Here is a 16,404-nt window from a genome sequence, read left to right as displayed (position 1 = left end):
TTTGTTTGTTGTTGTTTTGTACAATGACTGTAGTGTAATTGTTTTCAGAATGACTGATGTCTATACAGTGAATCATGTAATAAACTTCAGCTTGAATGGAAAGAAGACGTAAGGACAGAAGCGCATGTGTAAGCTGCTCGCTGCTAGCTGTGTGTTTATTCTTACAAAAAATATTTTTTAATGAAAAGACAAAATGTTAATAAAAAAACGGCCCAACCAGAAATCACTTTGTTAAAGTGTGTGATGTCATCTATTCTCATTTTGTGAAGATTGTGTTATAAAACTCTGGATCGGTTTGAACAGAAAAATCACACCAATAACAATTTAAATAAAAGTTGAAGACAACTATTAACTTTTAAAATATATTTATGTTATGCACCAAAGATCACACATTTTTTAAAAGTTTTTTTTTATAATTACATTTTATTATATTCCTTACTGTTTCTGTGTTACTTTTACATTACCTTCTTAATTTTTTTAGTATTGTATTATACTGTATTGTATTGTATTGTGTTGTATTATGTTGTATTTATTTATTTAAACACATTTTTGGATTATATACAGTAAATGTTATACTATTATTATTTTCTTTTCTTTTCTGACGCACATTTCTCTAAAGAACCCTGTGTGTGTGTGTGTGTGTGTGTGTGTGTGTGGTGAGGATAAAAAAGTGCCACATAACAAAAGCTTCATTTCCTCCCAAATGTTCCAGTTTCATGAACCTCTCAGCACACGTGCACACACACACCTTTAGTTACCACAGAAACGTCACACACTGACTGTCTCTCTCTCTCTCTCTCTCTCTCTCTTTTTTTCTCTGTCATTGCCTGTCTCTCTCTCTCTGTCTCACCCTATCACTATCTATGTCTGTCTCTCTTTATTGCTACCTTCTCTCTCTCTCTCTCTCTCTCTGTGTATCTCTCTGTCTCTCTTTATTGCTACATTTGTCTTTCACTCTCTCATTGGCTGTGTCTCTCTCTTTCACTCTCTCTTTCTCATTGTGTATATCTCTCTTTCACTCTCTCTTTCTCATTGTGTATATCTCTCTTTTTATCTCTTTGTCTGTGTGTGTGTGTGTGTGTGTGTGTGTGTGTGTGTGTATCTATGTCTCTATTTCTATCTCTCTCTCTGTTTCTCTCTCTCTTTCTATCCGTCTCTCTTTATGTCAAAGTACTTTATTGGCATGACTGTTTACATACATTATCGCCAAAGCATCAATATAGATAAGAAAGGAAAATAAAATAAATAAAATAAAATAAAAATAGAATAATAAATAAAGTGACAAAATGCAAGGTGCCAGTGTAGGACAAAACTATGAGGGTTACAATAATTATGAACATATACACCATAAAATAATATAAAATAAAATACAGTAAAGTAAATTTAAACAGAGGAGGCTATAGGCTTCAGTTAACTGTTAGCAACGTTAGCAACATTAGCATCAAAGCTCTAGTGCAAAACTAGATGAGTAAAGTGCACACATGGAGCACGTGTCAGCTGGATGACTGGACGGCATGTAAAGGGAACATGACAGATGTTTGATTACAGGGTGCACTGTGGCTTTAAGGCTCTGACAGAGATTCAGGCTTTCGTCTGACGGTGTGTCACACTGCTGCAAGTATTTCGGTTGAGTTTTCCCGATCTATACTTCCTGCTTGTCCTCCTCCAAATCTGAGGCACCACTCCCCAAATCCAAACATTCACCTCAGTGTGTCTCTGTTTTTCTTTCATCAACTGCAGTCAGCGAGATGAAATCTCCAAACCACACCCACAGTCACCCACCCACCCACACACACACACACACACACACACTGCTCCTGAAAGACTACAGTGTTCTACTAAGCAAGAAAAACACTCATCCTACAGTGAGAGAGAAAGAGAGAGAGAGAGAGAGAGAGAATCTCTCTCTCTCTCTCTCTCTCTCTTTCTCTCTCACTGTAGAGAGAGAGAGAATCTCTCTCTCACACACACACACACACACACAGAGCAGAAAGCAATAATTGATGTCTCCAGGCACCAGTGTCACCGTCCCGTCATCTATGACTCAGATCTTCCCCAACAGACCAGAGAGAGAGTGAGAGAGAGAGAGAGAGAGAGAGAGAGAGAGAGAAAGAGAGAGAGAGAGAGAGTAAGGCAGATGGAGATGTGTGTGTGTGTGTCTCTCTCTCTCTCTCTCTCTTTCTCTCTCTCTCTCTTAATAACAGACAGAGATATAACAGAAGTCTTATAAACAGTAAAATGACATATCCATCATTACAGTGTCATAACACTACTACAAACATTCATAACTATACCATAAAAATCATATGGACACAGACAATTTGTGTTATTACTGCATTATTACTGCGTTATTACTGCGTTATTATGGCCACTGAATGACGTCGGGTGGCTTCATGTAGTGCACAACTGATCACACACACACACACACACACACACACACACACACATGCTTGGGATCTCTTGTTTTGTGTTGGAGTCTCACCGTCTCTGTCTGAAATCTGACTCTAAACACTTATAAGGGTGTCACAGATATCCCAGGGGGACACTTACAACAGAGTGTTTCCCTTTCAGACAAGGTTCCAAGGAGAACCTTTGTAGGAGGCTAAGAACCCTTAATAATCCAGTGAACCCTTACAGAACCCTTGAAGAAGAAGAAGAAGCTGAATGACAGGTTCTGGATATTAATGAAAAATAAAGAGTAATAATTTACTCTCTCTATCTTGCTTTCTCTCTCTGTTCTAAAAAATTTCTGACTTTTTGGCCATCATTGTCCAAAGATAAAGTTGTTCACACACACACACACACACACACACACACACACACACAAACACACATACACACACTCACACACACACACACACACAAAGCCCTTAATTGTGATGATGATGATGATGATGATGAAGGTGAGTGATGATGTCATCTAGGTGATTCAGAAACTGATCTCGGATTGGCTGACTGATTTTAGTCTGGTTGTGTCTCTTCAACAGAAACTCTCACTGTCAATTTCAGGAACTCTTTATCTTAGTCCAAGGCTAGAGTGTTTCTGTCTGTCTGCCTCTCTGCCTGTCTGTCTGTCTGTCTGCCTGTCTGTCTGTCTGTCTGCCTCTCTGCCTGTCTTCCTGCCTGCCTTCCTGTCTGCCTGTCTGTCTGTCTGCCTGCCTGGCTGTCTGTTGGTCTGATTGTCTGTCTGTCTGCCTGCTTGTGTGTCTGTCTGTTGGTCTCTCTGCCTGCTTGTCTGTCTGTCTGTCGTTCTCTGCCTGCCTGTCTGTCTGCCTCTCTGCCTGCCTGTCTGTCTGTCTGTTCGCCTGTCTGTCTGTCTTCTTCACCTACAGACAGAACATGTCGCACTTGCTGCGTCTCAATTCACCTACTATCCGTACTAAATCCGAGATTAGAATTGATGGCTGCGTCCGATGTCGCATAATGTACTGTGACAGTACATACTGAATTTGATGCAGTACCTACTGCATGGCCATTGAAACAGTACATACTAATCAGTATGTGCGTGTAGTATGACTACAATCCCGGACATGTTGGTACTGTCATGTGACCTTCGATGTCATCATAAAGACAAAAATCTTAAAGGGGTTACCAGATTAAAGCAACCGCACTAACGGCAAAATGCACATCAGGAAAGTGAACTGAATTAGTAATGTAATGTGGGCGGAGTTAACAGGCTGAGGTAAATCCATTGCTGTTAGCTCGGCCGGTTAAGGCATGATGGAGATCACTTAAAAGATTTCAAACACTGTGACAACTGTTTTCTTGCTTAAACCTTCAACAAGTTAACAATTTATTCGGGTATTGTTAAACATGTCCTGTTTAACCAAGGTTTAATACTTAAAAAGGGCCGACATGATGTCTTCCGCCATTTTCTTTTTCTGTGCTTGTCAGCTCCAGTCCCGTTGCATTATGGGAATTTTGAGTCTCATAGTGTCCATCGGTTGCACACTGCAAAATCTCACCGGAAGCAGTACGCCGTCCGGGTATTTCTCACCTACTGTTTCTCGCCTACTAAGAATCCGGATACATACTGCCCCGCTGGCGTGCTACTTTTCACCTACTGTGTAGTAGGGTAGTACATCATTTCAGACGCAGCCAGTGTGTCCCAAATGGTAGTATGTTTTTCAAAGTGTGGATCCGTACACTAATATTACAACTCCTTGCGTGAGGGAGGGAGGGAGGAGGAGTTTTGTGACAGTTTGCCTTGCCGAATTACATATAAGAACTTAAATGTTAAGCACCAAATTGTCCCTTTTATTAACCCTTCCATTACACAGTGTGATAGTAGCTAAGTCCCAGGAATTACATACTCAAACGTATGCACTTTTTCTTCACAAAAAAGAGAACATACTTTTAGTGCATCTATAAGCAGGCAAGTTGAGATGCAGCATCTGTCTCTGTCTCATCCTCTGTCTCATTACGTAAATCTCAGGGTTCCTCTCCTCACACAGAGGGAAACATCAGTTTATTCGAATGCCTATACCTCATCCCTCTGTCTCACACACTTCCTGTACCGTGGACTCATTTGCCTGTTCTGACTTCTGATTGTGTTTTCCCCCTTACTTTTCGTGGAACACAGACAGACACTTGATTCGTCCATTTCCCTCTCAGCAAACCTGCAGCATGAGACACTTCGAGCCAAATGCGAGTGCGAGTGCGCCGGTTGGCAGCGTGGGCGATCGCTTCCATGATTTTCATACAACTTCCATAAGCGCCGGTCATGTTTCATCCCAACGACCACATAATGAGCGAGGACTTGGTGTGTGTTTCAGCAGCGGAAAAACAAACATCCACATCACAAGAGTCACATTTCGGTGGAAATGTATCCGTCATGTGTTTGTTCAGCTTCAGATAAAAGAGTAAAAGTACAGTAGTTTGGGTTGTGACGCTGCTGGAGGATTCAAATGTTCTTACTTAATTTAATCGAATTCAGTTCAGAACCGGTAGCACGTGACAGCTAGATGTTGAGGGAGTGAAGAAATCGCTTTGCATTAAATGACTTTGTGTGTGTGTGTGTATTTGCTGGAGGCCCTGATGATGACGATGACACCACCACTGGCATTTCAGAGCAATGATCCATAAAACAAACTCACATGATGCCCGTTCAGCTCCTCACACACACACACACACACACACACACACACACACACACACACGTCAGATGTCTCCTTTGGTTAATAAACCAGACACATAAAGAGCACAAGAATGACGTGATCAGTGTGTTAAGATTTCTATCCATGGAAGTGTGTGTGTGTGTGTGTGTGTGTGTGAGTGTGTGTGTGTGTGTGCAAGTGTGTAATAATGTGTGTGTATCTCGTTGCCTGTGATTTATCATCATACATTCACCAACCATTTGACATGTTTTTAATGAAATCTATTGATTTTGGTCAATAAGGAACAATAGAGTTGTGTGTGTGTGTGTGTGTGTGTGTGTGTGTGTGTGTGTGTGTGTGTGATAACTTCATGCTGAGCTCCTCTGCATTCTGCTCTCTGCATTTCAGCCACAGATCCATCACACACTCAGAGATCCAGCAGAGATTTTTCTTTCTCTCTTTCTTTATATTTTAAAAATCTTTTCATAGACATTAATAAGATACTTTAATAAAATATTAAATTAATGGATATTTAATAGTAATATTTACTATGAACAAAATATTTACAATAATTGATGATTAAATGATTATTAACTTTTTTTTATAAACAATAGAATTATAATTAAATCTTTATTTTGCATCGTGTGCTGAATTCTTTTTTCAATCAAGCTGAAGTGTCATCGGTAAATTGCTGTGTTTTAAGAGGAATAAAACACTTGGGGACGTGCTGTTACAGGAAAATAACCAACACTGTCGTGAAATACAGACAATAAAACTTCACATAAAACTTTACTTTCTCAAAAACAGCTGCAAATTTGATTTTGGCCCTGAGAATGACCTGCAGAAACACACACACACACACACACACACACACACACACACACACACACACACACACACAAACACTTAGCATGGTGTGTGTGTTGAACGAATTCAGATGAATTATAAAACAGAAGCAGTTGTTACCACGTAAATCATTAAGTGCATTATTACGCTGTGTTTTACGGAACTTGAGCAAATATACAGAGTCAATATGTGTACAGTACATACAGTACGTCAGCGAAATCACACACACGCACACACACCACACACACACACACACGTGCACACAGCATCCTGCCCTTATAGATTTAATTATAGATTTAAATACGTCAGCAATACAAGGTAAGGGGGACTGCGCACTCCAGAATTTTCCGTAGTGACTCATCATTATGACGTGTTGTAATGCTCTCTCTCTGTCTCAGTTAAAGGCCATTTATCTTTTTTTATTCCATCTCTCCTTGTCTATCTGTCATTCACATTCAACCAAGCTTTATTAGCATGATTGTGGTATAGTACTGCCAAAGCACTGGCCATGAAATAAACAAAAATAAATACACCATTCATAAATAACTGAACAGATAAATCAACAATAAAGTCTTACAAATATACAGTCAGGTCCATAAGTATTCAAACAGTGACACAATTTTCAAGATGCCAACCACCTGTAACACTCAAGAACAGAAAGGTCAGATTAGATTTTGCTTAAAAATACGGTAAAAAAAATAAAATAAAATAAAATCTTGGCCAGATCTGATGGAAGATGAATTTGTACCAGAATAATGTGTAGAGAAGAGTAGGGAAGTAGGGAGAAGGAAAGGACGGGCTCATGATTCACAGCATACTACATCACCTGTCAAACATGGTGGAGGAAGTGTTATGGTATGGGCATATATGGCTTCCAATGGAACTGGTGTTTATTGATGATATGACTGCTGATAAAAGCAGCAGGATTAATTCTGAAGTGTGTTGAGTAGAGATGCACCGATGTAAAGACAATTTTTAAAGGCTATGGGCTATCGGCCTATCGGCCAATAGTTTAAAAATATCCGATGATCAGAGCCGATTATATCCTGTCAATCAAAAGAGTGTGGAAAAACACATCGATTGTGAGCTGTGTGTAAAGATGATGTCTCTCGTGTGGAATGACGACAAAACTGCAGTTTTTAAGCTCTGTAATCTCTGCACCGCTAAAATTTTACACTTGACGCTGCAGCAGTGAAGCGGGAGTTTCGGCGTCGAGTCTAATCTTTTTTTCCCCGCACTGCTCGCTCTGAATTAAAGCGCCAGTACACAGTTGAAAGATTTAAATGAAGATGAGTAACAAAAAAGTATATATAGCACAGAAAAATATATTTGTAGAGTAGTATATTTCATATGCAGTTAATGTTAATATATAAAAAAGTTGATATTATATATTACCAGTTTGATGTTAATGATGAAGTAGAAATGCTAGTGATTCTGGTGAGTGAATGTGAGACTAACAGGAAGTTTTTTTAGAATTCAGTCAATGTTAATATGAATTAATAACCTTCAATAATTTAAGAAATCTTACTTTAACCTTCAGAATTTAGTTCATGTGTTAATGTCAATTAGAGTAATGTGTTTTCTGTTTATGAGACCAGTTACTGTGAAATAACTTGTTGAAATGGAGAGAATAAAGTTTTTATTTGCATTTATTTCAGAATTGTGGAATTAATTATTATTCATTTATAAGAAGGCATAAAAGGCAGAACTATCGGTATCAGGCAATATCAATAATTGGCATCGGTATCAGCTGAGAAATGTAGTACCGGTGCATCTCTAGTATCGAGTTATACTTTCTGCTCAGATTCAGTCAAATGCTGCGAAACTGATAGGACAGCACTTCACAGTACAGATGGATAATGACGCAAAACGTGCTGTGAAAGCAACTCAAGAGCTTTTTAACTCAAAGAAATGGAGTGTTCAGGTAATAAATGTCCGATGACCTCAACCCAACTGAGCTGCTTTTCACTTACTGAAGACAAAACTGAATCGCGACATTTCAGTGGTCCCCATGTCATATCTCAGTGCTGTATAACGAGTTCGGCCAGCTTTGAACAGGTTTTTCATACTGAACTGTTCTTTTAATCATGCAGTAGACCTCATCGCTTTAGCTTCCAGCTCATTCACCGCCAGATTGAAATGTCCTTTTGTACTTATTTTTAATCCCAGATAGGTATATATGTAGACGTATGAGTTTGTCGGAGGACTTACGTTCCTGATCTGAAAGTGTATCTATTTTCCTTACACCTGGATCTATTTTGGAGCATCATTATTCAGGTTTTTGCAGGTTAATTTTGCGACCCAATGTCTGACTGAATGTCAGTCTTCTGTTTTTGACAGAATGATCAGATCATCTGCAAAGAGATGATGTTTAATTTCTGATTCAGTCAGGGTTAGGCTGGGGGCAGACGAATTGTTTAGTGCTTTGGCCAATTCATTTCTATAAATGTTAAATAAAGAGGACGACCTTTGTCTAACACCTCGTTGTTGAGAGAAAAAAGTCAGTGTGGCTGTTCCCTATTTTTAGAGCACGTGTTATTCTCATACATGGTGTTTATTATGTGAAAATCATTTTCCCTTTAATCCCATTTTCCAGTAATTTTAGGAAGAGTCCTTCCTGCCTTCTTAAAATCTACAAAACAAGTGAAGATCTGAGTTTAGTTTTGAAGTACATGTTTGTCAGTGATCTGTAGGATGTTGTGGGTTCTAAGAACATTTTGTGGTCATGTATTAATAATAGAACAGAACATTTTCCCCAGGTTGCTATTGACACATATGCCAACAACATATAGTTGTTGTGCTCTGGATTTGTCTCCTTGTATAAAGGTTGGTTGCAGATATCCGGAAAATATTCCACACTCAAAATTTCACACTGTCTTGAATTTCTTTCTCTGTCTCTCTCTCTCTCTCTCTCTCTCTCAATGCCATGGTCACTCACTGTCCCTCACCTGGTGGCAGGTGTGTGTGTGTGTGTGTGTGTGTGTGTGTACTGTGCTGCTAGTGTGCAGCTCTCTCTGTGCTCCCCCAGTAGGTGGGGCAGTTTGTCGGGGTCTGAGAGGCAACTAAAGTTGGGGATGATTTTGTTCATTTGGGTGGAGAATTCAGTTCGAATGTGGTTATATTTAGTGCATTCAGTGAAGAACTGCAGCTTGGTCTCTATTTTATTTAGTGTGCACCTCTGGCACAGTCTCTTCTCTCGGGGCAGCAGGACTGTCTGCGTTGACCCGTCACTTCATCAAGGTGTTTCTCAGTTTTGGATCAGTCACCGTGCTCAGATAATCTGCCACGCTGTACTGTTTGTTTAGGGCCAGATAACACTGCATTTTACTCTGGAGTTTAGTTTGGGTTTCCCAACAGGTCAAATACTACACTTTTACTGCGTGTGTAATTTGGTTGATCTAATTGGGTTTGCAAATTTCCTCTGGTCCTTGTGTTGGTGCTGTGTTAGAGAGTCTTTGTGTTAGTGGTGTGTTGGTGTGTGTTGGTGGTGTGTTAGAGTATGCTAGTGGTGTGCTAGTGTGTGTTGGTGGTGTGTTAGTGGTGTGCTAGTGGTATGTTAGTGTGTGTTAGTGAGTCTTTGTGTTAGTGTTGTGTTAATGTGTGCCAGTGTGTGTTAGTGAATCTTTGTGTTAGTGGTGTGTTAGTGTGTGTTAGTGTGTGTTGGTGGTGTGTTAGAGTGTGTTAGTGGTGTGCAAGTGGTATGTTAGTGTGTGTTAGTGAGTCTTTGTGTCAGTGGTTTGTTAATGTGTGTCAATGTGTGTTAGTGAATCTTTGTGTTAGTGGTGTGTTAGTGTGTGTTGGTGGTGTGGTAGAGTGTGTTAGTGGTGTGCTAGTGTGTGTTAGTGGTGTGCTAGTGTGTGTTGGTGTGTGTTGGTGGTATGTTAGTGGTGTGCTAGTGGTGAGTTAGTGTGTGTTAGTGTGTGTTAGTGAGCCTTTGTGTTAGTGGTGTATTAGTGTGTGTTGGTGTGTGTTGGTGGTGTGTTAGTGGTGTGCTAGTGGTGTGTTAGTGTGTGTTAATGAGTCTTTGTGTTAGTGGTGTGTTGGTGTGTTAGTGTGTGTTTCTTTCTCTTTATGTCTCTGTCTGTGTGTCTCTTTATATGTCTTGCTATCCCTTTATCTGGTTCTCTCTCTCTCTCTCTCTCTCTCTCTCTCTCTCTCTCTCTCTCTCTCAGAGTTAAAGGTCATCTCTGAGCTCTTGGGCGAGTCATCATGACATCAGCTGTTAGAGATGAGCCACAATGGAGAAACACATCAATTGTGACCAGCAAGTGTAAATGTGTGTGTGTGTGTGTGTGTGTGTGTGTGCGTGTGTGCGTGTATGTGTGTAAAATGTAAATACACACCATATATAACATAAAATATATATTTTTAAAAACTGTTTCCTCATATTACATTACCGAGGTCAGATGACTAATACACACTATGGCTACATTCCAAACACATAATACTGAAACGGGTGTGAGACATTTTAAGGCGTATATGTGTTATAACACATCAAAAACTCTGTTTATAAATAACCCCCAGCTCACAGTGAATGTAGCTGACTAGCTGATTGTTTGGGTATTGGGTGCACAATGTGCAGAGGTGGAAATGACTAGGGTGATTCAGCACTTTATTAGATTAGTGCTTCACATTATTTTTTCCCTTAATCTGAGTATAATATTTATTTTTTTTTACCAAAAAAGACAAAGACCCCCCCCCCCCACACACACACAAAACAGACACACACACATTTATATATATATATATATATCAACTCAATAAGGCTTTGAGATACAGATCAGAAATTCATGTGTTCAAATCCCAGCACCACCAAACAATGGTTGTGTCCTTAAGCAAGACCCTTAATGTTCTGCTCAGCTGTATCCTGCATCAACCAGATGGGCAAATGTACATGAGTGTGTACTATTTTACAATATGTAAGATATTACAGTACTTTATTTAGTATAAACTTTACAGTACTTTACTGGAAACCCAGGTTGGCAGATAGCTACAGTAAAATCGACAGTAAAATTGTTGCTAATCTCAATCGCTCTTCATACATTAGATTTTTTCTATTTTTTTTTTTTAAAGAAGTAACTCTATTGCCTCATGGGAAATGTGTACGGACTCAAATGAGTGAGGGTTGAAGAGGTGTGGTTTAATTTCATTTCATTACATATTAATTAATAAGAAAAAAAAATACGACCGTTAGCCCCATCCCTAACCCTAAACCCTAACCCCCCAACACTAAACTTCATCTTTGTACCTTATTATATAAATTTAGTCTTTCAAATTGTTCCAGATTTGCAACCATGCGTAAACGTTTTAGGGGTTTTTTCCGGTCAGAGAAATTCTTACGCAATTTTTTTTGTTATGGTAAAAATCCAATTAACGATTTGATTCAAAGGTTTTAAATGCTTCTGTTACATCAGTGCTGCTCCATCGTGCTTCTTTCTTTTCATCCTGCTGCTCAAACACACCCACTTTATCCAAATGAAGGCTTTTTAATACCCTGATGCTGGCAGTCAGGCGTTTTATAGCAGACAGCAGGCGGAAAAAGACAGGAGCATGTGCACACAGCTTTACATGTTCTCTTACGTTTACTGCTTAAGTGTCATTCAAACAAACTGAAGCTATTCCAGCTGATGGAATCACAACCTGAGCTTGTAGCATATGATTGATTCAGCTCATTCCTGTCCTAGAATTACATTTTCACATACAGTATGCATCACAATATATTTGTTTAGGCTAATAAAATCCATCCATCCATCCATCCATCCATCTTCTATACCAGTTATCCTTTTCAGGGTCACGGGGAAACCTGGAGCGTATCCCAGGGAGCATGGGGCACAAGGCTTGGTACACCCTGGACAGGGTACCAATCCATCACAGGGCACACTCACATACACATTCACACTCCCATTCATACACTACGGACACTTTGGACATGCCAATCAGCCTACCATGCATGTCTTTGGACTGGGGGAGGAAGCCAGAGTAACCAGCACGGGGAGAACCTGCAAACTCCGCACACACAGGGCCATAGTGGGAATTGAACCCCCGACCCTGGAGGTGTGAGACGAACATGCTAACCACATAAAATCCCCCCCAAAAAAACATAGCGGCAACATAAAAAACAAAACAAAGCAGTAATAACCTCAGAAACATGCATCGCTCGGTAATTAACCTTTATATCAATATCATAACTGTCACGATCTCACCGGCAGATGGTGCTACGGCGAAGACGTGCACAGTCAGCTGGAGAGCGCATGCACGAGTTTGAAGTGCGCATGGACGCTAAGACTTTGTTTACAATGGACATGTGCACTTATTTTGGTTTCTGTTCTGTCCCCACCCTGTTCAGTTATTGGCAGAGGTGCGAGGGTGTGCTTTGAAATGTTACCAGCTGTCAGCAATTAATGTAATTGGGACTGGTTATTAAAACCTCTCACATTGCTACGCACATCGGGCAGTATTAGCGTAGAGACTAATAGAGACTGATGGGTGTAATGGTGCCACGTGGTAAAGTTCCATGTCCTGTCTTGTTCCTTAGTTCATGCCAGAGTTAAATAAGTGTTTCATGCTAGAGTTAACCGAGTGTTTCATGCTTGAGTTAAACAAGTGTTCATGCCATAGTTAAACGAGTGTTTCATGCCAGAGTTAAACGAGTGTTTCATGCTAGAGTTAAACGAGTGTTTCATGCCAGAGTTAAACGAGTGTTTCATGCCAGAGTTAAACGAATGTTTCATGCTAGAGTTAAACGAGTGTTTCATGCCAGAGTTAAACGAGTGTTTCATGCCAAAGTTAAACGAGTGTTTCATGCTAGAGTTAAACGAGTGTTTCATGCCAGAGTTAAACGAGTGTTTCATGCCAGAGTTAAACGAGTGTTTCATGCTAGAGTTAAACGAGTGTTTCATGCCAGAGTTAAACGAGTGTTTCATGCCAGAGTTAAACGAGTGTTTCATGCCAGAGTTAAACGAGTGTTTCATGCTAGAGTTAAACGAGTGTTCATGCCATAGTTAAACGAGTGTTTCATGCCAGAGTTAAACGAGTGTTTCATGCTAGAGTTAAACGAGTGTTTCATGCCAGAGTTAAACGAGTGTTTCATGCCAGAGTTAAACGAGTGTTTCATGCCAGAGTTAAACGAGTGTTTCATGCCAGAGTTAAACGAGTGTTTCATGCTAGAGTTAAACGAGTGTTTCATGCCAGAGTTAAACGAGTGTTTCATGCCAGAGTTAAACGAGTGTTTCATGCCAGAGTTAAACGAGTGTTTCATGCCAGAGTTAAATGAATGTTTCATACTAGAGTTAAACGAGTGTTTCATGCTAGAGTTAAACGAGTGTTTCATGCTAGAGTTAAACGAGTGTTTCATGCCAGAGTTAAACGAATGTTTCATGCCAGAGTTAAACAAGTGTTCATGCCATAGTTAAATGAGAGTTTGATGTCATAGTTAAATGAGAGTTTGATGCCATAGTTAAATGAGAGTTTGATGTCATAGTTAAATTGGGAGTTTCATGTCATAGTTTAAACGGGAGTTTCATGTCATGGTTAAATGATAGTTGCATGCCTCATTTCTGGTTAAAGGATAAATGTTTAAGTTAGTTAAATGTGGTAGAGTTTCCACACTCTGTTTAAGTTTCATGTTCTTTGCTTCAGTTCTAGTTATATGTTTAGACCTTGTTTCCCGCCTTTAGTGGTAAATAAAGACTTTACTCCTGCGCTTACTTCCTGTTTGAGTCCTATTTCGTAACAATAACTTTATATTACCCAGCCCTCCTAAATTGATATTTATTCTATCTAAAATGAGCTTAACAGCACACATACCAAAGTGTTTTATTCCCCTTATACCACAGCAATTTGTCAACCAGTGCAATTTTTTTATTTATTAAAGCACCAGACACTTTATGTTTTATCCATTTATAATTTACTTACCATTTATTTACTATAAACATGACTGTTCTGAAGACGTCGGAAAACATAAAGTTAGACTTAGACTTAGACTTCCTTTATTAATCCCAATGGGGAAATGAAGGTATTACAGCAGCAAAAACAGAAAGTCAAAAACAAAACCACATGACAAAAATAGACAATACAGTCAATCAATAAACACAATAATTTGAATATTATCAATTGCAAAATACTGTGCAATTACCTAATTAGCATATACCACAATACCACACAATGCCATCAAACAATGCCACTCAATCCTTTACTCCAAGCAAAACATTCCAATGTATTATTTAAAAGAGACATTACAGTAAATAACTAAAAATAATAAAAATATATTAAAAAATTAACAGCGTCTGTTGATATCTCTACAGAAGTACAAATACACATATACGCATGCTATACATACCCATAAACATCCCTATGCATATATACATACACAGATATATACATATATACCCATGTACATACATACCTATACATGCACACCTAATTACACACATACACACATCTATCCATATAAATGCGTATACATATACATATCCAGACTATTCTGCACATACTTCAAATAAGGGTACGGTTGTACAGCCTAATCGCTGCATGAATAAATGATCTAAAATAGCTCTCCTTCTTACACCAAGGAGGAATCAACCTCCTGCTAAATGTACTCTCCTGTGCACCAACAATACTATTTAAAGGGTGAGCAGTTTCACACAAAATGACAGAGAGTTTGGCCAGCATTCGCTTCTCCATCAGCACCTCCAGCAGGTCAAGACTAGTCCCCAAAACAGAGCTGGCTTTCTTTATCAATTTATTCAGTTTGTTTACATCACTGATCCTGGTTCCACTTCCCCAGCATACAACAGCATAGAAAAGTACTGCCTCATAGACATAAACAGGCTCATAAAAGGAAGGAGCATTTCCCTCTGAACTCCAAAAGATCTCAGCCTCCTCAAAAAATAGAGACGGCTTTGGCCTTTTTTGTATATCATCTCAGTGTTAGAGGCCCAGCTCAATTTGTTGTCCAAGTGCACTCCCAAATATTTATAGGAGGTGACTATCTGAATCACTTCACCATTAATTCTGATGGGAGACACTGTATGTTTAGATCTCCTAAAATCAATCACCATCTCCTTAGTTTTATTTGTGTTAAGCTGAAGATGGTACTGCTTGCACCAGCCCACAAAGCTTTCCACCAGGCTCCTATACTTATAAGTTACTGTACAGGATCCTATATAAGCTACTGAATATCTTTCCATCTGACTGTTACAAAGTACTGACACTGGAGATAAATGTTAATAAATACATGTCTCCTTACAGAAAAACTTCACCATATCAAAGATTTTGAAAAATCTGTTTATGTAGAGCGTCCTCTGAACAAGTCCCTGTGAATGAGCTGTTACTATATAAACAATGACATATTAGAACGAGTGCATTACTTATATAATGCGCTATTGTCCGAGCTGCAGTTATAGAAAATCAACACCTCCTGACCAATCAGAATCCAGAATTCAGCAGCGCTGTGGTGTAATGTTATGTAATGATGTTTGTTTATAAAGCAGAAACACATACAGATAAATGCGTAGTCATTTTTTTTTTTTGGAGTACAATACGGTGATAATATCATGATTAAAAGGTTAAAATAAAATATCGAATCGAAAGGCTAGGTAATCGAAATGACTTTATCAAATTACATAATTAAATCGTTAAGTCTGTTACGAAAAAGTTCTCCATTTCGCTGCGTGTTATTTATAAACCTGAAGTTGTTGTGTAGGCTGTATGACACTGAAACATATTTTTCCTCCCTCGCGTGGAGAATATGACCCGATCGGTTGCATGCTCGCTTCACCACAGGCAAATGACTGAAGGATGGGTTTCGGTTACTCATAAACAAGATGGTCGTTTATATTGAAAAAACAAAACTAAGCTGGAGGAAAGCTAATTGTCGTCTTTGTTATGTTCGATGAAGGGAAAATGGATAAGAAGGGACAATTTGTTTCTCTGAGAACCTTTTTTCCCTAACAAATTATTTACCGAGAACCGATTTGCACAAATAAATAGTAGCTGTTGGTGTGTTTTCATCTTTTCTTAATCACAGTTTAACTCGCAGAAGTCGACAATTATGTCCACATGATTAAGTCATGACCATCAAAAATGACAAAAGTGCTGAACTCAAATTTCAAGTGTTGACAGATCAGGTAGAAAGGTTGATTTAGTATGTTAAATACATATATAAGATATAAGAATGATCATGTTTGTTTTGTCAGATAAGACAGTGCATGTATTTGGCATTTTTTGTCATATAAACAAGCAGAATAAATGTTGGAAATGATGGCTGTCAGCACCACCAGTCTGTCAAGAGAAGTTCCTGCTGAAGTATGTTCATGCGCTTCGTGAATGTTTGAGATTAAAAAGGGAAATGGCTCGCAAAGCCGTAAGTTCCTCTCAGGGTGAAATGAAGGAGCGGTATGACTGTAAGGGAGTTCCTTGTTCATTTTGTGCTGGAGATCAAGTTCTAGCCTTATTGCCCATG

Source organism: Ictalurus furcatus, chromosome 12 (genome assembly GCF_023375685.1).
Source record: "Ictalurus furcatus strain D&B chromosome 12, Billie_1.0, whole genome shotgun sequence".
Lineage (NCBI taxonomy): Eukaryota > Metazoa > Chordata > Actinopteri > Siluriformes > Ictaluridae > Ictalurus > Ictalurus furcatus.
This window is presented reverse-complemented; position numbering follows the sequence as displayed.